We start from the raw sequence: 22,416 nt of genomic DNA on the forward strand, positions 1-22,416 counted from the left end.
AAGCAAAAGTTAATTTGCACTGGCTGGGAATCGGACCCAGAACTCTCGCATGGGAAAAGAGAATTCTATCCTTGAACCACCAATGCTCATATGACAAAATTTAGTGCAAGAGATTTTAAAATAGCTGCCTATGGACATTATGAATAACTGAAAAGCTCCAAAAAGGACAATTCTATTGAAGCATAAGTTAAATTGCACTGGCTGGGAATCTGACCCAGATCTCTCGCATGGCAAGCGAGAATTCTACCATTGAACCACCAATGCTCATACGACAAAATTTAGTGCAAGAAATTTCAAAATAGCTGCCTAAAGGCCACAATGAACAAATAAATAGCTCTTTTTAGAATTCTTGCAAATAAATAGCTCTTTTTAGAGCTATTTTTTTTAGAGTTATATATTTGGGATTGAAGCAAAAGCTAAATTGCACTGGCTGGGAATCGGACCCAGATCTCTCGCATGGCAAGCGAGAATTCTACCATTGAACCACCAATGCTCATACGACAAAATTTAGTGCAAGAAATTTCAAAATAGCTGCCTAAAGGCCACGATGAACAAAAGAATAGCTCTTTTTAGAATTCTTGCAAATAAATAGCTCTTTTTAGAGCTATTTTTTTTAGAGTTATATATTTGGGATTGAAGCAAAAGCTAAATTGCACTGCCTGGGAATCGGACCCAGATCTCTCGCATGGCAAGCGAGAATTCTACCATTGAACCACCAATGCTCATACGACAAAATTTAGTGCAAGAAATTTCAAAATAGCTGCCTAAAGGCCACGATGAACAAATAAATAGCTCTTTTTAGAATTCTTGCAAATAAATAGCTCTTTTTAGAGCTATTTATTTTAGAGCTATATATTTGGGATTGAAGCAAAAGTTAATTTGCACTGGCTGGGAATCGGACCCAGAACTCTCGCATGGGAAAAGAGAATTCTACCCTTGAACCACCAATGCTCATATGACAAAATTTAGTGCAAGAGATTTTAAAATAGCTGCCTATGGACATTATGAACAACTGAAAAGCTCCAAAAAGGACAATTCTATTGAAGCATAAGTTAAATTGCACTGGCTGGGAATCGGACCCAGATCTCTCGCATGGCAAGCGAGAATTCTACCATTGAACCACCAATGCTTAAACAACAAATTTTAGGGGAAAAAATTTCAAAATGGCGTTCTATGGACATTATGAAGAACTGAAAAGCTCCAAAAAGGACAATTCTATTGAAGCAAAAGTTAAATTGCACTTGTTGGGAATCGGACCCAGATCTCTCGCATGGCAAGCGAGAATTCTACCATTGAACCACCAATGCTTAAACAACAAATTTTAGGGGAAAAAATTTCAAAATGGCGTTCTATGGACATTATGAAGAACTGAAAAGCTCCAAAAAGGACAATTCTATTGAAGCAAAAGTTAAATTGCACTTGTTGGGAATCGGACCCAGATCTCTCGCATGGCAAGCGAGAATTCTACCATTGAACCACCAATGCTTAAACAACAAATTTTAGGGGAAAAAATTTCAAAATGGCGGCCTATGGACATTATGAACAACTGAAAAGCTCCAAAAAGGACAATTCTATTGAAGCAAAAGTTAATTTGCACTGGCTGGGAATCGGACACAGAACTCTCGCATGGGAAAAGAGAATTCTACCCTTGAACCACCAATGCTCATATGACAAAATTTAGTGCAAGAGATTTCAAAATAGCTGCCTATGGACATTATGAAAAACTGAAAAGCTCCAAAAAGGACAATTCTATTGAAGCATAAGTTAAATTGCACTGGCTGGGAATCTGACCCAGATCTCTCGCATGGCAAGCGAGAATTCTACCATTGAACCACCAATGCTTAAACAACAAATTTTCGGCGAAATTTTTTCAAAATGGCGGCCTATGGACATGATGAACAACTGAAAAGCTCCAAAAAGGACAAATCTATTGAAGCAAAAGTTAAATTGCACTGGCTGGGAATCGGACCCAGATCTCTCGCATGGCAAGCGAGAATTCTACCATTGAACCACCAATGCTCATACGACAAAATTTAGTGCAAGAAATTTCAAAATAGCTGCCTAAAGGCCACGATGAACAAATAAATAGCTCTTTTTAGAATTCTTGCAAATAAATAGCTCTTTTTAGAGCTATTTTTTTAGAGTTATATATTTGGGATTGAAGCAAAAGGTAAATTGCACTGCCTGGGAATCGGACCCAGATCTCTCGCATGGCAAGCGAGAATTCTACCATTGAACCACCAATGCTCATACGACAAAATTTAGTGCAAGAAATTTCAAAATAGCTGCCTAAAGGCCACGATGAACAAATAAATAGCTCTTTTTAGAATTCTTGCAAATAAATAGCTCTTTTTAGAGCTATTTATTTTAGAGCTATATATTTGGGATTGAAGCAAAAGTTAATTTGCACTGGCTGGGAATCGGACCCAGAACTCTCGCATGGGAAAAGAGAATTCTACCCTTGAACCACCAATGCTCATATGACAAAATTTAGTGCAAGAGATTTTAAAATAGCTGCCTATGGACATTATGAACAACTGAAAAGCTCCAAAAAGGACAATTCTATTGAAGCTTAAGTTAAATTGCACTGGCTGGGAATCGGACCCAGATCTCTCGCATGGCAAGCGAGAATTCTACCATTGAACCACCAATGCTTAAACAACAAATTTTAGGGGAAAAAATTTCAAAATGGCGTTCTATGGACATTATGAAGAACTGAAAAGCTCCAAAAAGGACAATTCTATTGAAGCAAAAGTTAAATTGCACTTGTTGGGAATCGGACCCAGATCTCTCGCATGGCAAGCGAGAATTCTACCATTGAACCACCAATGCTCATACGACAAAATTTAGTGCAAGAGATTTCAAAATAGCTGCCTATGGACATTATGAACAACTGAAAAGCTCCAAAAAGGACAATTCTATTGAAGCATAAGTTAAATTGCACTGGCTGGGAATCGGACCCAGATCTCTCGCATGGCAAGCGAGAATTCTACCATTGAACCACCAATGCTTAAACAACAAATTTTAGGGGAAAAAATTTCAAAATGGCGTTCTATGGACATTATGAAGAACTGAAAAGCTCCAAAAAGGACAATTCTATTGAAGCAAAAGTTAATTTGCACTGGCTGGGAATCGGACCCAGAACTCTCGCATGGGAAAAGAGAATTCTACCCTTGAACCACCAATGCTCATATGACAAAATTTAGTGCAAGAGATTTCAAAATAGCTGCCTATGGACATTATGAAAAACTGAAAAGCTCCAAAAAGGACAATTCTATTGAAGCATAAGTTAAATTGCACTGGCTGGAAATCGGACCCAGATCTCTCGCATGGCAAGCGAGAATTCTACCATTGAACCACCAATGCTTAAACAACAAATTTTAGGGGAAAAAATTTCAAAATGGCGGCCTATGGACATTATGAACAACTGAAAAGCTCCAAAAAGGACAATTCTATTGAAGCAAAAGTTAATTTGCACTGGCTGGGAATCGGACCCAGAACTCTCGCATGGGAAAAGAGAATTCTACCCTTGAACCACCAATGCTCATATGACAAAATTTAGTGCAAGAGATTTCAAAATAGCTGCCTATGGACATTATGAACAACTGAAAAGCTCCAAAAAGGACAATTCTATTGAAGCATAAGTTAAATTGCACTGGCTGGGAATCGGACCCAGATCTCTCGCATGGCAAGCGAGAATTCTACCATTGAACCACCAATGCTTAAACAACAAATTTTAGGGGAAGAAATTTCAAAATGGCGTTCTATGGACATTATGAAGAACTGAAAAGCTCCAAAAAGGACAATTCTATTGAAGCAAAAGTTAAATTGCACTTGTTGGGAATCGGACCCAGATCTCTCGCATGGCAAGCGAGAATTCTACCATTGAACCACCAATGCTCATACGACAAAATTTAGTGCAAGAGATTTCAAAATAGCTGCCTATGGACATTATGAACAACTGAAAAGCTCCAAAAAGGACAATTCTATTGAAGCATAAGTTAAATTGCACTGGCTGGGAATCGGACCCAGATCTCTCGCATGGCAAGCGAGAATTCTACCATTGAACCACCAATGCTTAAACAACAAATTTTAGGGGAAAAAATTTCAAAATGGCGTTCTATGGACATTATGAAGAACTGAAAAGCTCCAAAAAGGACAATTCTATTGAAGCAAAAGTTAATTTGCACTGGCTGGGAATCGGACCCAGAACTCTCGCATGGGAAAAGAGAATTCTACCCTTGAACCACCAATGCTCATATGACAAAATTTAGTGCAAGAGATTTCAAAATAGCTGCCTATGGACATTATGAAAAACTGAAAAGCTCCAAAAAGGACAATTCTATTGAAGCATAAGTTAAATTGCACTGGCTGGAAATCGGACCCAGATCTCTCGCATGGCAAGCGAGAATTCTACCATTGAACCACCAATGCTTAAACAACAAATTTTAGGGGAAAAAATTTCAAAATGGCGGCCTATGGACATTATGAACAACTGAAAAGCTCCAAAAAGGACAATTCTATTGAAGCAAAAGTTAATTTGCACTGGCTGGGAATCGGACCCAGAACTCTCGCATGGGAAAAGAGAATTCTACCCTTGAACCACCAATGCTCATATGACAAAATTTAGTGCAAGAGATTTCAAAATAGCTGCCTATGGACATTATGAACAACTGAAAAGCTCCAAAAAGGACAATTCTATTGAAGCATAAGTTAAATTGCACTGGCTGGGAATCGGACCCAGATCTCTCGCATGGCAAGCGAGAATTCTACCATTGAACCACCAATGCTTAAACAACAAATTTTAGGGGAAGAAATTTCAAAATGGCGTTCTATGGACATTATGAAGAACTGAAAAGCTCCAAAAAGGACAATTCTATTGAAGCAAAAGTTAAATTGCACTTGTTGGGAATCGGACCCAGATCTCTCGCATGGCAAGCGAGAATTCTACCATTGAACCACCAATGCTCATACGACAAAATTTAGTGCAAGAAATTTCAAAATAGCTGCCTAAAGGCCACGATGAACAAATAAATAGCTCTTTTTAGAATTCTTGCAAATAAATAGCTCTTTTTAGAGCTATTTTTTTTAGAGTTATATATTTGGGATTGAAGCAAAAGCTAAATTGCACTGGCTGGGAATCGGACCCAGATCTCTCGCATGGCAAGCGAGAATTCTACCATTGAACCACCAATGCTCATACGACAAAATTTAGTGCAAGAAATTTCAAAATAGCTGCCTAAAGGCCACGATGAACAAATAAATAGCTCTTTTTAGAATTCTTGCAAATAAATAGCTCTTTTTAGAGCTATTTATTTTAGAGCTATATATTTGGGATTGAAGCAAAAGTTAATTTGCACTGGCTGGGAATCGGACCCAGAACTCTCGCATGGGAAAAGAGAATTCTACCCTTGAACCACCAATGCTCATATGACAAAATTTAGTGCAAGAGATTTTAAAATAGCTGCCTATGGACATTATGAACAACTGAAAAGCTCCAAAAAGGACAATTCTATTGAAGCATAAGTTAAATTGCACTGGCTGGGAATCGGACCCAGATCTCTCGCATGGCAAGCGAGAATTCTACCATTGAACCACCAATGCTTAAACAACAAATTTTAGGGGAAAAAATTTCAAAATGGCGTTCTATGGACATTATGAAGAACTGAAAAGCTCCAAAAAGGACAATTCTATTGAAGCAAAAGTTAAATTGCACTTGTTGGGAATCGGACCCAGATCTCTCGCATGGCAAGCGAGAATTCTACCATTGAACCACCAATGCTCATACGACAAAATTTAGTGCAAGAGATTTCAAAATAGCTGCCTATGGACATTATGAACAACTGAAAAGCTCCAAAAAGGACAATTCTATTGAAGCATAAGTTAAATTGCACTGGCTGGGAATCGGACCCAGATCTCTCGCATGGCAAGCGAGAATTCTACCATTGAACCACCAATGCTCATACGACAAAATTTAGTGCAAGAAATTTCAAAATAGCTGCCTAAAGGCCACGATGAACAAAAGAATAGCTCTTTTTAGAATTCTTGCAAATAAATAGCTCTTTTTAGAGCTATTTATTTTAGAGCTATATATTTGGGATTGAAGCAAAAGTTAATTTGCACTGGCTGGGAATCGGACCCAGAACTCTCGCATGGGAAAAGAGAATTCTATCCTTGAACCACCAATGCTCATATGACAAAATTTAGTGCAAGAGATTTTAAAATAGCTGCCTATGGACATTATGAATAACTGAAAAGCTCCAAAAAGGACAATTCTATTGAAGCATAAGTTAAATTGCACTGGCTGGGAATCTGACCCAGATCTCTCGCATGGCAAGCGAGAATTCTACCATTGAACCACCAATGCTCATACGACAAAATTTAGTGCAAGAAATTTCAAAATAGCTGCCTAAAGGCCACAATGAACAAATAAATAGCTCTTTTTAGAATTCTTGCAAATAAATAGCTCTTTTTAGAGCTATTTTTTTTAGAGTTATATATTTGGGATTGAAGCAAAAGCTAAATTGCACTGGCTGGGAATCGGACCCAGATCTCTCGCATGGCAAGCGAGAATTCTACCATTGAACCACCAATGCTCATACGACAAAATTTAGTGCAAGAAATTTCAAAATAGCTGCCTAAAGGCCACGATGAACAAAAGAATAGCTCTTTTTAGAATTCTTGCAAATAAATAGCTCTTTTTAGAGCTATTTTTTTTAGAGTTATATATTTGGGATTGAAGCAAAAGCTAAATTGCACTGCCTGGGAATCGGACCCAGATCTCTCGCATGGCAAGCGAGAATTCTACCATTGAACCACCAATGCTCATACGACAAAATTTAGTGCAAGAAATTTCAAAATAGCTGCCTAAAGGCCACGATGAACAAATAAATAGCTCTTTTTAGAATTCTTGCAAATAAATAGCTCTTTTTAGAGCTATTTATTTTAGAGCTATATATTTGGGATTGAAGCAAAAGTTAATTTGCACTGGCTGGGAATCGGACCCAGAACTCTCGCATGGGAAAAGAGAATTCTACCCTTGAACCACCAATGCTCATATGACAAAATTTAGTGCAAGAGATTTTAAAATAGCTGCCTATGGACATTATGAACAACTGAAAAGCTCCAAAAAGGACAATTCTATTGAAGCATAAGTTAAATTGCACTGGCTGGGAATCGGACCCAGATCTCTCGCATGGCAAGCGAGAATTCTACCATTGAACCACCAATGCTTAAACAACAAATTTTAGGGGAAAAAATTTCAAAATGGCGTTCTATGGACATTATGAAGAACTGAAAAGCTCCAAAAAGGACAATTCTATTGAAGCAAAAGTTAAATTGCACTTGTTGGGAATCGGACCCAGATCTCTCGCATGGCAAGCGAGAATTCTACCATTGAACCACCAATGCTTAAACAACAAATTTTAGGGGAAAAAATTTCAAAATGGCGTTCTATGGACATTATGAAGAACTGAAAAGCTCCAAAAAGGACAATTCTATTGAAGCAAAAGTTAAATTGCACTTGTTGGGAATCGGACCCAGATCTCTCGCATGGCAAGCGAGAATTCTACCATTGAACCACCAATGCTTAAACAACAAATTTTAGGGGAAAAAATTTCAAAATGGCGGCCTATGGACATTATGAACAACTGAAAAGCTCCAAAAAGGACAATTCTATTGAAGCAAAAGTTAATTTGCACTGGCTGGGAATCGGACACAGAACTCTCGCATGGGAAAAGAGAATTCTACCCTTGAACCACCAATGCTCATATGACAAAATTTAGTGCAAGAGATTTCAAAATAGCTGCCTATGGACATTATGAAAAACTGAAAAGCTCCAAAAAGGACAATTCTATTGAAGCATAAGTTAAATTGCACTGGCTGGGAATCTGACCCAGATCTCTCGCATGGCAAGCGAGAATTCTACCATTGAACCACCAATGCTTAAACAACAAATTTTCGGCGAAATTTTTTCAAAATGGCGGCCTATGGACATGATGAACAACTGAAAAGCTCCAAAAAGGACAAATCTATTGAAGCAAAAGTTAAATTGCACTGGCTGGGAATCGGACCCAGATCTCTCGCATGGCAAGCGAGAATTCTACCATTGAACCACCAATGCTCATACGACAAAATTTAGTGCAAGAAATTTCAAAATAGCTGCCTAAAGGCCACGATGAACAAATAAATAGCTCTTTTTAGAATTCTTGCAAATAAATAGCTCTTTTTAGAGCTATTTTTTTAGAGTTATATATTTGGGATTGAAGCAAAAGGTAAATTGCACTGCCTGGGAATCGGACCCAGATCTCTCGCATGGCAAGCGAGAATTCTACCATTGAACCACCAATGCTCATACGACAAAATTTAGTGCAAGAAATTTCAAAATAGCTGCCTAAAGGCCACGATGAACAAATAAATAGCTCTTTTTAGAATTCTTGCAAATAAATAGCTCTTTTTAGAGCTATTTATTTTAGAGCTATATATTTGGGATTGAAGCAAAAGTTAATTTGCACTGGCTGGGAATCGGACCCAGAACTCTCGCATGGGAAAAGAGAATTCTACCCTTGAACCACCAATGCTCATATGACAAAATTTAGTGCAAGAGATTTCAAAATAGCTGCCTATGGACATTATGAAAAACTGAAAAGCTCCAAAAAGGACAATTCTATTGAAGCATAAGTTAAATTGCACTGGCTGGAAATCGGACCCAGATCTCTCGCATGGCAAGCGAGAATTCTACCATTGAACCACCAATGCTTAAACAACAAATTTTAGGGGAAAAAATTTCAAAATGGCGGCCTATGGACATTATGAACAACTGAAAAGCTCCAAAAAGGACAATTCTATTGAAGCTTAAGTTAAATTGCACTGGCTGGGAATCGGACCCAGATCTCTCGCATGGCAAGCGAGAATTCTACCATTGAACCACCAATGCTTAAACAACAAATTTTAGGGGAAAAAATTTCAAAATGGCGTTCTATGGACATTATGAAGAACTGAAAAGCTCCAAAAAGGACAATTCTATTGAAGCAAAAGTTAAATTGCACTTGTTGGGAATCGGACCCAGATCTCTCGCATGGCAAGCGAGAATTCTACCATTGAACCACCAATGCTCATACGACAAAATTTAGTGCAAGAGATTTCAAAATAGCTGCCTATGGACATTATGAACAACTGAAAAGCTCCAAAAAGGACAATTCTATTGAAGCATAAGTTAAATTGCACTGGCTGGGAATCGGACCCAGATCTCTCGCATGGCAAGCGAGAATTCTACCATTGAACCACCAATGCTTAAACAACAAATTTTAGGGGAAAAAATTTCAAAATGGCGTTCTATGGACATTATGAAGAACTGAAAAGCTCCAAAAAGGACAATTCTATTGAAGCAAAAGTTAATTTGCACTGGCTGGGAATCGGACCCAGAACTCTCGCATGGGAAAAGAGAATTCTACCCTTGAACCACCAATGCTCATATGACAAAATTTAGTGCAAGAGATTTCAAAATAGCTGCCTATGGACATTATGAAAAACTGAAAAGCTCCAAAAAGGACAATTCTATTGAAGCATAAGTTAAATTGCACTGGCTGGAAATCGGACCCAGATCTCTCGCATGGCAAGCGAGAATTCTACCATTGAACCACCAATGCTTAAACAACAAATTTTAGGGGAAAAAATTTCAAAATGGCGGCCTATGGACATTATGAACAACTGAAAAGCTCCAAAAAGGACAATTCTATTGAAGCAAAAGTTAATTTGCACTGGCTGGGAATCGGACCCAGAACTCTCGCATGGGAAAAGAGAATTCTACCCTTGAACCACCAATGCTCATATGACAAAATTTAGTGCAAGAGATTTCAAAATAGCTGCCTATGGACATTATGAACAACTGAAAAGCTCCAAAAAGGACAATTCTATTGAAGCATAAGTTAAATTGCACTGGCTGGGAATCGGACCCAGATCTCTCGCATGGCAAGCGAGAATTCTACCATTGAACCACCAATGCTTAAACAACAAATTTTAGGGGAAGAAATTTCAAAATGGCGTTCTATGGACATTATGAAGAACTGAAAAGCTCCAAAAAGGACAATTCTATTGAAGCAAAAGTTAAATTGCACTTGTTGGGAATCGGACCCAGATCTCTCGCATGGCAAGCGAGAATTCTACCATTGAACCACCAATGCTCATACGACAAAATTTAGTGCAAGAGATTTCAAAATAGCTGCCTATGGACATTATGAACAACTGAAAAGCTCCAAAAAGGACAATTCTATTGAAGCATAAGTTAAATTGCACTGGCTGGGAATCGGACCCAGATCTCTCGCATGGCAAGCGAGAATTCTACCATTGAACCACCAATGCTTAAACAACAAATTTTAGGGGAAAAAATTTCAAAATGGCGTTCTATGGACATTATGAAGAACTGAAAAGCTCCAAAAAGGACAATTCTATTGAAGCAAAAGTTAATTTGCACTGGCTGGGAATCGGACCCAGAACTCTCGCATGGGAAAAGAGAATTCTACCCTTGAACCACCAATGCTCATATGACAAAATTTAGTGCAAGAGATTTCAAAATAGCTGCCTATGGACATTATGAAAAACTGAAAAGCTCCAAAAAGGACAATTCTATTGAAGCATAAGTTAAATTGCACTGGCTGGAAATCGGACCCAGATCTCTCGCATGGCAAGCGAGAATTCTACCATTGAACCACCAATGCTTAAACAACAAATTTTAGGGGAAAAAATTTCAAAATGGCGGCCTATGGACATTATGAACAACTGAAAAGCTCCAAAAAGGACAATTCTATTGAAGCAAAAGTTAATTTGCACTGGCTGGGAATCGGACCCAGAACTCTCGCATGGGAAAAGAGAATTCTACCCTTGAACCACCAATGCTCATATGACAAAATTTAGTGCAAGAGATTTCAAAATAGCTGCCTATGGACATTATGAACAACTGAAAAGCTCCAAAAAGGACAATTCTATTGAAGCATAAGTTAAATTGCACTGGCTGGGAATCGGACCCAGATCTCTCGCATGGCAAGCGAGAATTCTACCATTGAACCACCAATGCTTAAACAACAAATTTTAGGGGAAGAAATTTCAAAATGGCGTTCTATGGACATTATGAAGAACTGAAAAGCTCCAAAAAGGACAATTCTATTGAAGCAAAAGTTAAATTGCACTTGTTGGGAATCGGACCCAGATCTCTCGCATGGCAAGCGAGAATTCTACCATTGAACCACCAATGCTCATACGACAAAATTTAGTGCAAGAAATTTCAAAATAGCTGCCTAAAGGCCACGATGAACAAATAAATAGCTCTTTTTAGAATTCTTGCAAATAAATAGCTCTTTTTAGAGCTATTTTTTTTAGAGTTATATATTTGGGATTGAAGCAAAAGCTAAATTGCACTGGCTGGGAATCGGACCCAGATCTCTCGCATGGCAAGCGAGAATTCTACCATTGAACCACCAATGCTCATACGACAAAATTTAGTGCAAGAAATTTCAAAATAGCTGCCTAAAGGCCACGATGAACAAATAAATAGCTCTTTTTAGAATTCTTGCAAATAAATAGCTCTTTTTAGAGCTATTTATTTTAGAGCTATATATTTGGGATTGAAGCAAAAGTTAATTTGCACTGGCTGGGAATCGGACCCAGAACTCTCGCATGGGAAAAGAGAATTCTACCCTTGAACCACCAATGCTCATATGACAAAATTTAGTGCAAGAGATTTTAAAATAGCTGCCTATGGACATTATGAACAACTGAAAAGCTCCAAAAAGGACAATTCTATTGAAGCATAAGTTAAATTGCACTGGCTGGGAATCGGACCCAGATCTCTCGCATGGCAAGCGAGAATTCTACCATTGAACCACCAATGCTTAAACAACAAATTTTAGGGGAAAAAATTTCAAAATGGCGTTCTATGGACATTATGAAGAACTGAAAAGCTCCAAAAAGGACAATTCTATTGAAGCAAAAGTTAAATTGCACTTGTTGGGAATCGGACCCAGATCTCTCGCATGGCAAGCGAGAATTCTACCATTGAACCACCAATGCTCATACGACAAAATTTAGTGCAAGAGATTTCAAAATAGCTGCCTATGGACATTATGAACAACTGAAAAGCTCCAAAAAGGACAATTCTATTGAAGCATAAGTTAAATTGCACTGGCTGGGAATCGGACCCAGATCTCTCGCATGGCAAGCGAGAATTCTACCATTGAACCACCAATGCTTAAACAACAAATTTTAGGGGAAAAAATTTCAAAATGGCGTTCTATGGACATTATGAAGAACTGAAAAGCTCCAAAAAGGACAATTCTATTGAAGCAAAAGTTAAATTGCACTTGTTGGGAATCGGACCCAGATCTCTCGCATGGCAAGCGAGAATTCTACCATTGAACCACCAATGCTTAAACAACAATTTTTAGGGGAAAAAATTTCAAAATGGCGGCCTATGGACATTATGAACAACTGAAAAGCTCCAAAAAGGACAATTCTATTGAAACAAAAGTTAATTTGCACTGGCTGGGAATCGGACCCAGAACTCTCGCATGGGAAAAGAGAATTCTACCCTTGAACCACCAATGCTCATATGACAAAATTTAGTGCAAGAGATTTTAAAATAGCTGCCTATGGACATTATGAAAAACTGAAAAGCTCCAAAAAGGACAATTCTATTGAAGCATAAGTTAAATTGCACTGGCTGGGAATCTGACCCAGATCTCTCGCATGGCAAGCGAGAATTCTACCATTGAACCACCAATGCTTAAACAACAAATTTTAGGGGAAATTTTTTTCAAAATGGCGGCCTATGGACATGATGAACAACTGAAAAGCTCCAAAAAGGACAAATCTATTGAAGCAAAAGTTAATTTGCACTGGCTGGGAATCGGACCCAGATCTCTCGCATGGCAAGCGAGAATTCTACCATTGAACCACCAATGCTCATACGACAAAATTTAGTGCAAGAAATTTCAAAATAGCTGCCTAAAGGCCACGATGAACAAATAAATAGCTCTTTTTAGAATTCTTGCAAATAAATAGCTCTTTTTAGAGCTATTTTTTTTAGAGTTATATATTTGGGATTGAAGCAAAAGTTAAATTGCACTGGCTGGGAATCGGACCCAGATCTCTCGCATGGCAAGCGAGAATTCTACCATGGAACCACCAATGCTTAAACAACAAATTTTAGGGGAAAAAATTTCAAAATGGCGGCCTATGGACATTATGAACAACTGAAAAGCTCCAAAAAGGACAATTCTATTGAAGCAAAAGTTAATTTGCACTGGCTGGGAATCGGACCCAGAACTCTCGCATGGGAAAAGAGAATTCTACCCTTGAACCACCAATGCTCATATGACAAAATTTAGTGCAAGAGATTTCAAAATAGCTGCCTATGGACATTATGAAAAACTGAAAAGCTCCAAAAAGGACAATTCTATTGAAGCATAAGTTAAATTGCACTGGCTGGAAATCGGACCCAGATCTCTCGCATGGCAAGCGAGAATTCTACCATTGAACCACCAATGCTTAAACAACAAATTTTAGGGGAAAAAATTTCAAAATGGCGGCCTATGGACATTATGAACAACTGAAAAGCTCCAAAAAGGACAATTCTATTGAAGCAAAAGTTAATTTGCACTGGCTGGGAATCGGACCCAGAACTCTCGCATGGGAAAAGAGAATTCTACCCTTGAACCACCAATGCTCATATGACAAAATTTAGTGCAAGAGATTTCAAAATAGCTGCCTATGGACATTATGAACAACTGAAAAGCTCCAAAAAGGACAATTCTATTGAAGCATAAGTTAAATTGCACTGGCTGGGAATCGGACCCAGATCTCTCGCATGGCAAGCGAGAATTCTACCATTGAACCACCAATGCTTAAACAACAAATTTTAGGGGAAGAAATTTCAAAATGGCGTTCTATGGACATTATGAAGAACTGAAAAGCTCCAAAAAGGACAATTCTATTGAAGCAAAAGTTAAATTGCACTTGTTGGGAATCGGACCCAGATCTCTCGCATGGCAAGCGAGAATTCTACCATTGAACCACCAATGCTCATACGACAAAATTTAGTGCAAGAAATTTCAAAATAGCTGCCTAAAGGCCACGATGAACAAATAAATAGCTCTTAGAATTCTTGCAAATAAATAGCTCTTTTTAGAGCTATTTTTTTTAGAGTTATATATTTGGGATTGAAGCAAAAGCTAAATTGCACTGGCTGGGAATCGGACCCAGATCTCTCGCATGGCAAGCGAGAATTCTACCATTGAACCACCAATGCTCATACGACAAAATTTAGTGCAAGAAATTTCAAAATAGCTGCCTAAAGGCCACGATGAACAAATAAATAGCTCTTTTTAGAATTCTTGCAAATAAATAGCTCTTTTTAGAGCTATTTATTTTAGAGCTATATATTTGGGATTGAAGAAAAAGTTAATTTGCACTGGCTGGGAATCGGACCCAGAACTCTCGCATGGGAAAAGAGAATTCTACCCTTGAACCACCAATGCTCATATGACAAAATTTAGTGCAAGAGATTTCAAAATAGCTGCCTATGGACATTATGAACAACTGAAAAGCTCCAAAAAGGACAATTCTATTGAAGCATAAGTTAAATTGCACTGGCTGGGAATCGGACCCAGATCTCTCGCATGGCAAGCGAGAATTCTACCATTGAACCACCAATGCTTAAAGAACAAATTTTAGGGGAAAAAATTTCAAAATGGCGGCCTATGGACATGATGAACAACTGAAAAGCTCCAAAAAGGACAAATCTATTGAAGCAAAAGTTAAATTGCACTGGCTGGGAATCGGACCCAGATCTCTCGCATGGCAAGCGAGAATTCTACCATTGAACCACCAATGCTCATACGACAAAATTTAGTGCAAGAAATTTCAAAATGGCGTTCTATGGACATTATGAAGAACTGAAAAGCTCCAAAAAGGACAATTCTATTGAAGCAAAAGTTAAATTGCACTTGTTGGGAATCGGACCCAGATCTCTCGCATGGCAAGCGAGAATTCTACCATTGAACCACCAATGCTTAAACAACAAATTTTAGGGGAAAAAATTTCAAAATGGCGGCCTATGGACATTATGAAGAACTGAAAAGCTCCAAAAAGGACAATTCTATTGAAGCAAAAGTTAAATTGCACTTGTTGGGAATCGGACCCAGATCTCTCGCATGGCAAGCGAGAATTCTACCATTGAACCACCAATGCTTAAACAACAAATTTTAGGGGAAAAAATTTCAAAATGGCGGCCTATGGACATTATGAACAACTGAAAAGCTCCAAAAAGGACAATTCTATTGAAACAAAAGTTAATTTGCACTGGCTGGGAATCGGACCCAGAACTCTCGCATGGGAAAAGAGAATTCTACCCTTGAACCACCAATGCTCATATGACAAAATTTAGTGCAAGAGATTTTAAAATAGCTGCCTATGGACATTATGAAAAACTGAAAAGCTCCAAAAAGGACAATTCTATTGAAGCATAAGTTAAATTGCACTGGCTGGGAATCTGACCCAGATCTCTCGCATGGCAAGCGAGAATTCTACCATTGAACCACCAATGCTTAAACAACAAATTTTAGGGGAAATTTTTTCAAAATGGCGGCCTATGGACATGATGAACAACTGAAAAGCTCCAAAAAGGACAAATCTATTGAAGCAAAAGTTAAATTGCACTGGCTGGGAATCGGACCCAGATCTCTCGCATGGCAAGCGAGAATTCTACCATTGAACCACCAATGCTCATACGACAAAATTTAGTGCAAGAAATTTCAAAATAGCTGCCTAAAGGCCACGATGAACAAATAAATAGCTCTTTTTAGAATTCTTGCAAATAAATAGCTCTTTTTAGAGCTATTTATTTTAGAGCTATATATTTGGGATTGAAGCAAAAGTTAATTTGCACTGGCTGGGAATCGGACCCAGAACTCTCGCATGGGAAAAGAGAATTCTACCCTTGAACCACCAATGCTCATATGACAAAATTTAGTGCAAGAGATTTTAAAATAGCTGCCTATGGACATTATGAACAACTGAAAAGCTCCAAAAAGGACAATTCTATTGAAGCTTAAGTTAAATTGCACTGGCTGGGAATCGGACCCAGATCTCTCGCATGGCAAGCGAGAATTCTACCATTGAACCACCAATGCTTAAACAACAAATTTTAGGGGAAAAAATTTCAAAATGGCGTTCTATGGACATTATGAAGAACTGAAAAGCTCCAAAAAGGACAATTCTATTGAAGCAAAAGTTAAATTGCACTTGTTGGGAATCGGACCCAGATCTCTCGCATGGCAAGCGAGAATTCTACCATTGAACCACCAATGCTCATACGACAAAATTTAGTGCAAGAGATTTCAAAATAGCTGCCTATGGACATTATGAACAACTGAAAAGCTCCAAAAAGGACAATTCTATTGAAGCATAAGTTAAATTGCACTGGCTGGGAATCGGACCCAGATCTCTCGCATGGCAAGCGAGAATTCTACCATTGAACCACCAATGCTTAAACAACAAATTTTAGGGGAAAAAATTTCAAAATGGCGTTCTATGGACATTATGAAGAACTGAAAAGCTCCAAAAAGGACAATTCTATTGAAGCAAAAGTTAATTTGCACTGGCTGGGAATCGGACCCAGAACTCTCGCATGGGAAAAGAGAATTCTACCCTTGAACCACCAATGCTCATATGACAAAATTTAGTGCAAGAGATTTCAAAATAGCTGCCTATGGACATTATGAAAAACTGAAAAGCTCCAAAAAGGACAATTCTATTGAAGCATAAGTTAAATTGCACTGGCTGGAAATCGGACCCAGATCTCTCGCATGGCAAGCGAGAATTCTACCATTGAACCACCAATGCTTAAACAACAAATTTTAGGGGAAAAAATTTCAAAATGGCGGCCTATGGACATTATGAACAACTGAAAAGCTCCAAAAAGGACAATTCTATTGAAGCAAAAGTTAATTTGCACTGGCTGGGAATCGGACCCAGAACTCTCGCATGGGAAAAGAGAATTCTACCCTTGAACCACCAATGCTCATATGACAAAATTTAGTGCAAGAGATTTCAAAATAGCTGCCTATGGACATTATGAACAACTGAAAAGCTCCAAAAAGGACAATTCTATTGAAGCATAAGTTAAATTGCACTGGCTGGGAATCGGACCCAGATCTCTCGCATGGCAAGCGAGAATTCTACCATTGAACCACCAATGCTTAAACAACAAATTTTAGGGGAAGAAATTTCAAAATGGCGTTCTATGGACATTATGAAGAACTGAAAAGCTCCAAAAAGGACAATTCTATTGAAGCAAAAGTTAAATTGCACTTGTTGGGAATCGGACCCAGATCTCTCGCATGGCAAGCGAGAATTCTACCATTGAACCACCAATGCTCATACGACAAAATTTAGTGCAAGAGATTTCAAAATAGCTGCCTATGGACATTATGAACAACTGAAAAGCTCCAAAAAGGACAATTCTATTGAAGCATAAGTTAAATTGCACTGGCTGGGAATCGGACCCAGATCTCTCGCATGGCAAGCGAGAATTCTACCATTGAACCACCAATGCTTAAACAACAAATTTTAGGGGAAAAAATTTCAAAATGGCGTTCTATGGACATTATGAAGAACTGAAAAGCTCCAAAAAGGACAATTCTATTGAAGCAAAAGTTAATTTGCACTGGCTGGGAATCGGACCCAGAACTCTCGCATGGGAAAAGAGAATTCTACCCTTGAACCACCAATGCTCATATGACAAAATTTAGTGCAAGAGATTTCAAAATAGCTGCCTATGGACATTATGAAAAACTGAAAAGCTCCAAAAAGGACAATTCTATTGAAGCATAAGTTAAATTGCACTGGCTGGAAATCGGACCCAGATCTCTCGCATGGCAAGCGAGAATTCTACCATTGAACCACCAATGCTTAAACAACAAATTTTAGGGGAAAAAATTTCAAAATGGCGGCCTATGGACATTATGAACAACTGAAAAGCTCCAAAAAGGACAATTCTATTGAAGCAAAAGTTAATTTGCACTGGCTGGGAATCGGACCCAGAACTCTCGCATGGGAAAAGAGAATTCTACCCTTGAACCACCAATGCTCATATGACAAAATTTAGTGCAAGAGATTTCAAAATAGCTGCCTATGGACATTATGAACAACTGAAAAGCTCCAAAAAGGACAATTCTATTGAAGCATAAGTTAAATTGCACTGGCTGGGAATCGGACCCAGATCTCTCGCATGGCAAGCGAGAATTCTACCATTGAACCACCAATGCTTAAACAACAAATTTTAGGGGAAGAAATTTCAAAATGGCGTTCTATGGACATTATGAAGAACTGAAAAGCTCCAAAAAGGACAATTCTATTGAAGCAAAAGTTAAATTGCACTTGTTGGGAATCGGACCCAGATCTCTCGCATGGCAAGCGAGAATTCTACCATTGAACCACCAATGCTCATACGACAAAATTTAGTGCAAGAAATTTCAAAATAGCTGCCTAAAGGCCACGATGAACAAATAAATAGCTCTTTTTAGAATTCTTGCAAATAAATAGCTCTTTTTAGAGCTATTTTTTTTAGAGTTATATATTTGGGATTGAAGCAAAAGCTAAATTGCACTGGCTGGGAATCGGACCCAGATCTCTCGCATGGCAAGCGAGAATTCTACCATTGAACCACCAATGCTCATACGACAAAATTTAGTGCAAGAAATTTCAAAATAGCTGCCTAAAGGCCACGATGAACAAATAAATAGCTCTTTTTAGAATTCTTGCAAATAAATAGCTCTTTTTAGAGCTATTTATTTTAGAGCTATATATTTGGGATTGAAGCAAAAGTTAATTTGCACTGGCTGGGAATCGGACCCAGAACTCTCGCATGGGAAAAGAGAATTCTACCCTTGAACCACCAATGCTCATATGACAAAATTTAGTGCAAGAGATTTTAAAATAGCTGCCTATGGACATTATGAACAACTGAAAAGCTCCAAAAAGGACAATTCTATTGAAGCATAAGTTAAATTGCACTGGCTGGGAATCGGACCCAGATCTCTCGCATGGCAAGCGAGAATTCTACCATTGAACCACCAATGCTTAAACAACAAATTTTAGGGGAAAAAATTTCAAAATGGCGTTCTATGGACATTATGAAGAACTGAAAAGCTCCAAAAAGGACAATTCTATTGAAGCAAAAGTTAAATTGCACTTGTTGGGAATCGGACCCAGATCTCTCGCATGGCAAGCGAGAATTCTACCATTGAACCACCAATGCTCATACGACAAAATTTAGTGCAAGAGATTTCAAAATAGCTGCCTATGGACATTATGAACAACTGAAAAGCTCCAAAAAGGACAATTCTATTGAAGCATAAGTTAAATTGCACTGGCTGGGAATCGGACCCAGATCTCTCGCATGGCAAGCGAGAATTCTACCATTGAACCACCAATGCTTAAACAACAAATTTTAGGGGAAAAAATTTCAAAATGGCGTTCTATGGACATTATGAAGAACTGAAAAGCTCCAAAAAGGACAATTCTATTGAAGCAAAAGTTAAATTGCACTTGTTGGGAATCGGACCCAGATCTCTCGCATGGCAAGCGAGAATTCTACCATTGAACCACCAATGCTTAAACAACAATTTTTAGGGGAAAAAATTTCAAAATGGCGGCCTATGGACATTATGAACAACTGAAAAGCTCCAAAAAGGACAATTCTATTGAAACAAAAGTTAATTTGCACTGGCTGGGAATCGGACCCAGAACTCTCGCATGGGAAAAGAGAATTCTACCCTTGAACCACCAATGCTCATATGACAAAATTTAGTGCAAGAGATTTTAAAATAGCTGCCTATGGACATTATGAAAAACTGAAAAGCTCCAAAAAGGACAATTCTATTGAAGCATAAGTTAAATTGCACTGGCTGGGAATCTGACCCAGATCTCTCGCATGGCAAGCGAGAATTCTACCATTGAACCACCAATGCTTAAACAACAAATTTTAGGGGAAATTTTTTTCAAAATGGCGGCCTATGGACATGATGAACAACTGAAAAGCTCCAAAAAGGACAAATCTATTGAAGCAAAAGTTAATTTGCACTGGCTGGGAATCGGACCCAGATCTCTCGCATGGCAAGCGAGAATTCTACCATTGAACCACCAATGCTCATACGACAAAATTTAGTGCAAGAAATTTCAAAATAGCTGCCTAAAGGCCACGATGAACAAATAAATAGCTCTTTTTAGAATTCTTGCAAATAAATAGCTCTTTTTAGAGCTATTTTTTTTAGAGTTATATATTTGGGATTGAAGCAAAAGTTAAATTGCACTGGCTGGGAATCGGACCCAGATCTCTCGCATGGCAAGCGAGAATTCTACCATGGAACCACCAATGCTTAAACAACAAATTTTAGGGGAAAAAATTTCAAAATGGCGGCCTATGGACATTATGAACAACTGAAAAGCTCCAAAAAGGACAATTCTATTGAAGCAAAAGTTAATTTGCACTGGCTGGGAATCGGACCCAGAACTCTCGCATGGGAAAAGAGAATTCTACCCTTGAACCACCAATGCTCATATGACAAAATTTAGTGCAAGAGATTTCAAAATAGCTGCCTATGGACATTATGAAAAACTGAAAAGCTCCAAAAAGGACAATTCTATTGAAGCATAAGTTAAATTGCACTGGCTGGAAATCGGACCCAGATCTCTCGCATGGCAAGCGAGAATTCTACCATTGAAACACCAATGCTTAAACAACAAATTTTAGGGGAAAAAATTTCAAAATGGCGGCCTATGGACATTATGAACAACTGAAAAGCTCCAAAAAGGACAATTCTATTGAAGCAAAAGTTAATTTGCACTGGCTGGGAATCGGACCCAGAACTCTCGCATGGGAAAAGAGAATTCTACCCTTGAACCACCAATGCTCATATGACAAAATTTAGTGCAAGAGATTTCAAAATAGCTGCCTATGGACATTATGAACAACTGAAAAGCTCCAAAAAGGACAATTCTATTGAAGCATAAGTTAAATTGCACTGGCTGGGAATCGGACCCAGATCTCTCGCATGGCAAGCGAGAATTCTACCATTGAACCACCAATGCTTAAACAACAAATTTTAGGGGAAGAAATTTCAAAATGGCGTTCTATGGACATTATGAAGAACTGAAAAGCTCCAAAAAGGACAATTCTATTGAAGCAAAAGTTAAATTGCACTTGTTGGGAATCGGACCCAGATCTCTCGCATGGCAAGCGAGAATTCTACCATTGAACCACCAATGCTCATACGACAAAATTTAGTGCAAGAAATTTCAAAATAGCTGCCTAAAGGCCACGATGAACAAATAAATAGCTCTTAGAATTCTTGCAAATAAATAGCTCTTTTTAGAGCTATTTTTTTTAGAGTTATATATTTGGGATTGAAGCAAAAGCTAAATTGCACTGGCTGGGAATCGGACCCAGATCTCTCGCATGGCAAGCGAGAATTCTACCATTGAACCACCAATGCTCATACGACAAAATTTAGTGCAAGAAATTTCAAAATAGCTGCCTAAAGGCCACGATGAACAAATAAATAGCTCTTTTTAGAATTCTTGCAAATAAATAGCTCTTTTTAGAGCTATTTATTTTAGAGCTATATATTTGGGATTGAAGAAAAAGTTAATTTGCACTGGCTGGGAATCGGACCCAGAACTCTCGCATGGGAAAAGAGAATTCTACCCTTGAACCACCAATGCTCATATGACAAAATTTAGTGCAAGAGATTTCAAAATAGCTGCCTATGGACATTATGAACAACTGAAAAGCTCCAAAAAGGACAATTCTATTGAAGCATAAGTTAAATTGCACTGGCTGGGAATCGGACCCAGATCTCTCGCATGGCAAGCGAGAATTCTACCATTGAACCACCAATGCTTAAAGAACAAATTTTAGGGGAAAAAATTTCAAAATGGCGGCCTATGGACATGATGAACAACTGAAAAGCTCCAAAAAGGACAAATCTATTGAAGCAAAAGTTAAATTGCACTGGCTGGGAATCGGACCCAGATCTCTCGCATGGCAAGCGAGAATTCTACCATTGAACCACCAATGCTCATACGACAAAATTTAGTGCAAGAAATTTCAAAATGGCGTTCTATGGACATTATGAAGAACTGAAAAGCTCCAAAAAGGACAATTCTATTGAAGCAAAAGTTAAATTGCACTTGTTGGGAATCGGACCCAGATCTCTCGCATGGCAAGCGAGAATTCTACCATTGAACCACCAATGCTTAAACAACAAATTTTAGGGGAAAAAATTTCAAAATGGCGGCCTATGGACATTATGAAGAACTGAAAAGCTCCAAAAAGGACAATTCTATTGAAGCAAAAGTTAAATT

At 38.3% G+C, this 22,416-nt stretch overlaps 41 non-coding genes across 41 annotated transcripts; all 41 read right to left on the reverse strand.

Moving 5' to 3' along the window:
* Nucleotides 1–422: 422 nt before the first annotated feature.
* Nucleotides 423–493, reverse strand: trnag-gcc (transfer RNA glycine (anticodon GCC)). Its single transcript has one exon. It is a non-coding gene; the product is annotated as a tRNA-Gly (tRNA).
* A 565-nt stretch (nt 494–1,058) lies between these two features.
* On the reverse strand, nt 1,059–1,129 carry trnag-gcc (transfer RNA glycine (anticodon GCC)). The gene has a single exon. It is a non-coding gene; the product is annotated as a tRNA-Gly (tRNA).
* Nucleotides 1,130–1,948: 819 nt separating this feature from the next.
* trnag-gcc (transfer RNA glycine (anticodon GCC)) lies at nt 1,949–2,019 on the reverse strand. The gene has a single exon. It is a non-coding gene; the product is annotated as a tRNA-Gly (tRNA).
* A 564-nt stretch (nt 2,020–2,583) lies between these two features.
* On the reverse strand, nt 2,584–2,654 carry trnag-gcc (transfer RNA glycine (anticodon GCC)). The gene has a single exon. It is a non-coding gene; the product is annotated as a tRNA-Gly (tRNA).
* Nucleotides 2,655–2,939: 285 nt separating this feature from the next.
* Nucleotides 2,940–3,010, reverse strand: trnag-gcc (transfer RNA glycine (anticodon GCC)). The gene has a single exon. It is a non-coding gene; the product is annotated as a tRNA-Gly (tRNA).
* A 641-nt stretch (nt 3,011–3,651) lies between these two features.
* Nucleotides 3,652–3,722, reverse strand: trnag-gcc (transfer RNA glycine (anticodon GCC)). The gene has a single exon. It is a non-coding gene; the product is annotated as a tRNA-Gly (tRNA).
* Nucleotides 3,723–4,007: 285 nt separating this feature from the next.
* trnag-gcc (transfer RNA glycine (anticodon GCC)) lies at nt 4,008–4,078 on the reverse strand. Its single transcript has one exon. It is a non-coding gene; the product is annotated as a tRNA-Gly (tRNA).
* Nucleotides 4,079–4,719: 641 nt separating this feature from the next.
* trnag-gcc (transfer RNA glycine (anticodon GCC)) lies at nt 4,720–4,790 on the reverse strand. The gene has a single exon. It is a non-coding gene; the product is annotated as a tRNA-Gly (tRNA).
* Nucleotides 4,791–5,126: 336 nt separating this feature from the next.
* On the reverse strand, nt 5,127–5,197 carry trnag-gcc (transfer RNA glycine (anticodon GCC)). Its single transcript has one exon. It is a non-coding gene; the product is annotated as a tRNA-Gly (tRNA).
* Nucleotides 5,198–5,533: 336 nt separating this feature from the next.
* trnag-gcc (transfer RNA glycine (anticodon GCC)) lies at nt 5,534–5,604 on the reverse strand. Its single transcript has one exon. It is a non-coding gene; the product is annotated as a tRNA-Gly (tRNA).
* Nucleotides 5,605–5,889: 285 nt separating this feature from the next.
* On the reverse strand, nt 5,890–5,960 carry trnag-gcc (transfer RNA glycine (anticodon GCC)). The gene has a single exon. It is a non-coding gene; the product is annotated as a tRNA-Gly (tRNA).
* A 565-nt stretch (nt 5,961–6,525) lies between these two features.
* trnag-gcc (transfer RNA glycine (anticodon GCC)) lies at nt 6,526–6,596 on the reverse strand. The gene has a single exon. It is a non-coding gene; the product is annotated as a tRNA-Gly (tRNA).
* A 565-nt stretch (nt 6,597–7,161) lies between these two features.
* trnag-gcc (transfer RNA glycine (anticodon GCC)) lies at nt 7,162–7,232 on the reverse strand. Its single transcript has one exon. It is a non-coding gene; the product is annotated as a tRNA-Gly (tRNA).
* An 819-nt stretch (nt 7,233–8,051) lies between these two features.
* trnag-gcc (transfer RNA glycine (anticodon GCC)) lies at nt 8,052–8,122 on the reverse strand. Its single transcript has one exon. It is a non-coding gene; the product is annotated as a tRNA-Gly (tRNA).
* A 742-nt stretch (nt 8,123–8,864) lies between these two features.
* trnag-gcc (transfer RNA glycine (anticodon GCC)) lies at nt 8,865–8,935 on the reverse strand. Its single transcript has one exon. It is a non-coding gene; the product is annotated as a tRNA-Gly (tRNA).
* Nucleotides 8,936–9,220: 285 nt separating this feature from the next.
* On the reverse strand, nt 9,221–9,291 carry trnag-gcc (transfer RNA glycine (anticodon GCC)). Its single transcript has one exon. It is a non-coding gene; the product is annotated as a tRNA-Gly (tRNA).
* Nucleotides 9,292–9,932: 641 nt separating this feature from the next.
* On the reverse strand, nt 9,933–10,003 carry trnag-gcc (transfer RNA glycine (anticodon GCC)). The gene has a single exon. It is a non-coding gene; the product is annotated as a tRNA-Gly (tRNA).
* Nucleotides 10,004–10,288: 285 nt separating this feature from the next.
* Nucleotides 10,289–10,359, reverse strand: trnag-gcc (transfer RNA glycine (anticodon GCC)). Its single transcript has one exon. It is a non-coding gene; the product is annotated as a tRNA-Gly (tRNA).
* A 641-nt stretch (nt 10,360–11,000) lies between these two features.
* trnag-gcc (transfer RNA glycine (anticodon GCC)) lies at nt 11,001–11,071 on the reverse strand. The gene has a single exon. It is a non-coding gene; the product is annotated as a tRNA-Gly (tRNA).
* A 336-nt stretch (nt 11,072–11,407) lies between these two features.
* Nucleotides 11,408–11,478, reverse strand: trnag-gcc (transfer RNA glycine (anticodon GCC)). The gene has a single exon. It is a non-coding gene; the product is annotated as a tRNA-Gly (tRNA).
* Nucleotides 11,479–11,814: 336 nt separating this feature from the next.
* Nucleotides 11,815–11,885, reverse strand: trnag-gcc (transfer RNA glycine (anticodon GCC)). The gene has a single exon. It is a non-coding gene; the product is annotated as a tRNA-Gly (tRNA).
* Nucleotides 11,886–12,170: 285 nt separating this feature from the next.
* trnag-gcc (transfer RNA glycine (anticodon GCC)) lies at nt 12,171–12,241 on the reverse strand. The gene has a single exon. It is a non-coding gene; the product is annotated as a tRNA-Gly (tRNA).
* A 642-nt stretch (nt 12,242–12,883) lies between these two features.
* On the reverse strand, nt 12,884–12,954 carry trnag-gcc (transfer RNA glycine (anticodon GCC)). The gene has a single exon. It is a non-coding gene; the product is annotated as a tRNA-Gly (tRNA).
* An 870-nt stretch (nt 12,955–13,824) lies between these two features.
* On the reverse strand, nt 13,825–13,895 carry trnag-gcc (transfer RNA glycine (anticodon GCC)). The gene has a single exon. It is a non-coding gene; the product is annotated as a tRNA-Gly (tRNA).
* Nucleotides 13,896–14,228: 333 nt separating this feature from the next.
* On the reverse strand, nt 14,229–14,299 carry trnag-gcc (transfer RNA glycine (anticodon GCC)). The gene has a single exon. It is a non-coding gene; the product is annotated as a tRNA-Gly (tRNA).
* A 336-nt stretch (nt 14,300–14,635) lies between these two features.
* Nucleotides 14,636–14,706, reverse strand: trnag-gcc (transfer RNA glycine (anticodon GCC)). The gene has a single exon. It is a non-coding gene; the product is annotated as a tRNA-Gly (tRNA).
* A 107-nt stretch (nt 14,707–14,813) lies between these two features.
* trnag-gcc (transfer RNA glycine (anticodon GCC)) lies at nt 14,814–14,884 on the reverse strand. The gene has a single exon. It is a non-coding gene; the product is annotated as a tRNA-Gly (tRNA).
* Nucleotides 14,885–15,703: 819 nt separating this feature from the next.
* On the reverse strand, nt 15,704–15,774 carry trnag-gcc (transfer RNA glycine (anticodon GCC)). The gene has a single exon. It is a non-coding gene; the product is annotated as a tRNA-Gly (tRNA).
* Nucleotides 15,775–16,110: 336 nt separating this feature from the next.
* On the reverse strand, nt 16,111–16,181 carry trnag-gcc (transfer RNA glycine (anticodon GCC)). The gene has a single exon. It is a non-coding gene; the product is annotated as a tRNA-Gly (tRNA).
* Nucleotides 16,182–16,466: 285 nt separating this feature from the next.
* Nucleotides 16,467–16,537, reverse strand: trnag-gcc (transfer RNA glycine (anticodon GCC)). The gene has a single exon. It is a non-coding gene; the product is annotated as a tRNA-Gly (tRNA).
* Nucleotides 16,538–17,178: 641 nt separating this feature from the next.
* On the reverse strand, nt 17,179–17,249 carry trnag-gcc (transfer RNA glycine (anticodon GCC)). The gene has a single exon. It is a non-coding gene; the product is annotated as a tRNA-Gly (tRNA).
* A 285-nt stretch (nt 17,250–17,534) lies between these two features.
* On the reverse strand, nt 17,535–17,605 carry trnag-gcc (transfer RNA glycine (anticodon GCC)). Its single transcript has one exon. It is a non-coding gene; the product is annotated as a tRNA-Gly (tRNA).
* Nucleotides 17,606–18,246: 641 nt separating this feature from the next.
* On the reverse strand, nt 18,247–18,317 carry trnag-gcc (transfer RNA glycine (anticodon GCC)). Its single transcript has one exon. It is a non-coding gene; the product is annotated as a tRNA-Gly (tRNA).
* A 336-nt stretch (nt 18,318–18,653) lies between these two features.
* Nucleotides 18,654–18,724, reverse strand: trnag-gcc (transfer RNA glycine (anticodon GCC)). Its single transcript has one exon. It is a non-coding gene; the product is annotated as a tRNA-Gly (tRNA).
* Nucleotides 18,725–19,060: 336 nt separating this feature from the next.
* Nucleotides 19,061–19,131, reverse strand: trnag-gcc (transfer RNA glycine (anticodon GCC)). Its single transcript has one exon. It is a non-coding gene; the product is annotated as a tRNA-Gly (tRNA).
* Nucleotides 19,132–19,416: 285 nt separating this feature from the next.
* On the reverse strand, nt 19,417–19,487 carry trnag-gcc (transfer RNA glycine (anticodon GCC)). The gene has a single exon. It is a non-coding gene; the product is annotated as a tRNA-Gly (tRNA).
* Nucleotides 19,488–20,129: 642 nt separating this feature from the next.
* Nucleotides 20,130–20,200, reverse strand: trnag-gcc (transfer RNA glycine (anticodon GCC)). Its single transcript has one exon. It is a non-coding gene; the product is annotated as a tRNA-Gly (tRNA).
* Nucleotides 20,201–21,070: 870 nt separating this feature from the next.
* trnag-gcc (transfer RNA glycine (anticodon GCC)) lies at nt 21,071–21,141 on the reverse strand. The gene has a single exon. It is a non-coding gene; the product is annotated as a tRNA-Gly (tRNA).
* A 333-nt stretch (nt 21,142–21,474) lies between these two features.
* Nucleotides 21,475–21,545, reverse strand: trnag-gcc (transfer RNA glycine (anticodon GCC)). Its single transcript has one exon. It is a non-coding gene; the product is annotated as a tRNA-Gly (tRNA).
* A 336-nt stretch (nt 21,546–21,881) lies between these two features.
* On the reverse strand, nt 21,882–21,952 carry trnag-gcc (transfer RNA glycine (anticodon GCC)). The gene has a single exon. It is a non-coding gene; the product is annotated as a tRNA-Gly (tRNA).
* A 107-nt stretch (nt 21,953–22,059) lies between these two features.
* trnag-gcc (transfer RNA glycine (anticodon GCC)) lies at nt 22,060–22,130 on the reverse strand. Its single transcript has one exon. It is a non-coding gene; the product is annotated as a tRNA-Gly (tRNA).
* Nucleotides 22,131–22,416: the final 286 nt, after the last annotated feature.

Source organism: Pungitius pungitius, chromosome 18 (genome assembly GCF_949316345.1).
Source record: "Pungitius pungitius chromosome 18, fPunPun2.1, whole genome shotgun sequence".
Lineage (NCBI taxonomy): Eukaryota > Metazoa > Chordata > Actinopteri > Perciformes > Gasterosteidae > Pungitius > Pungitius pungitius.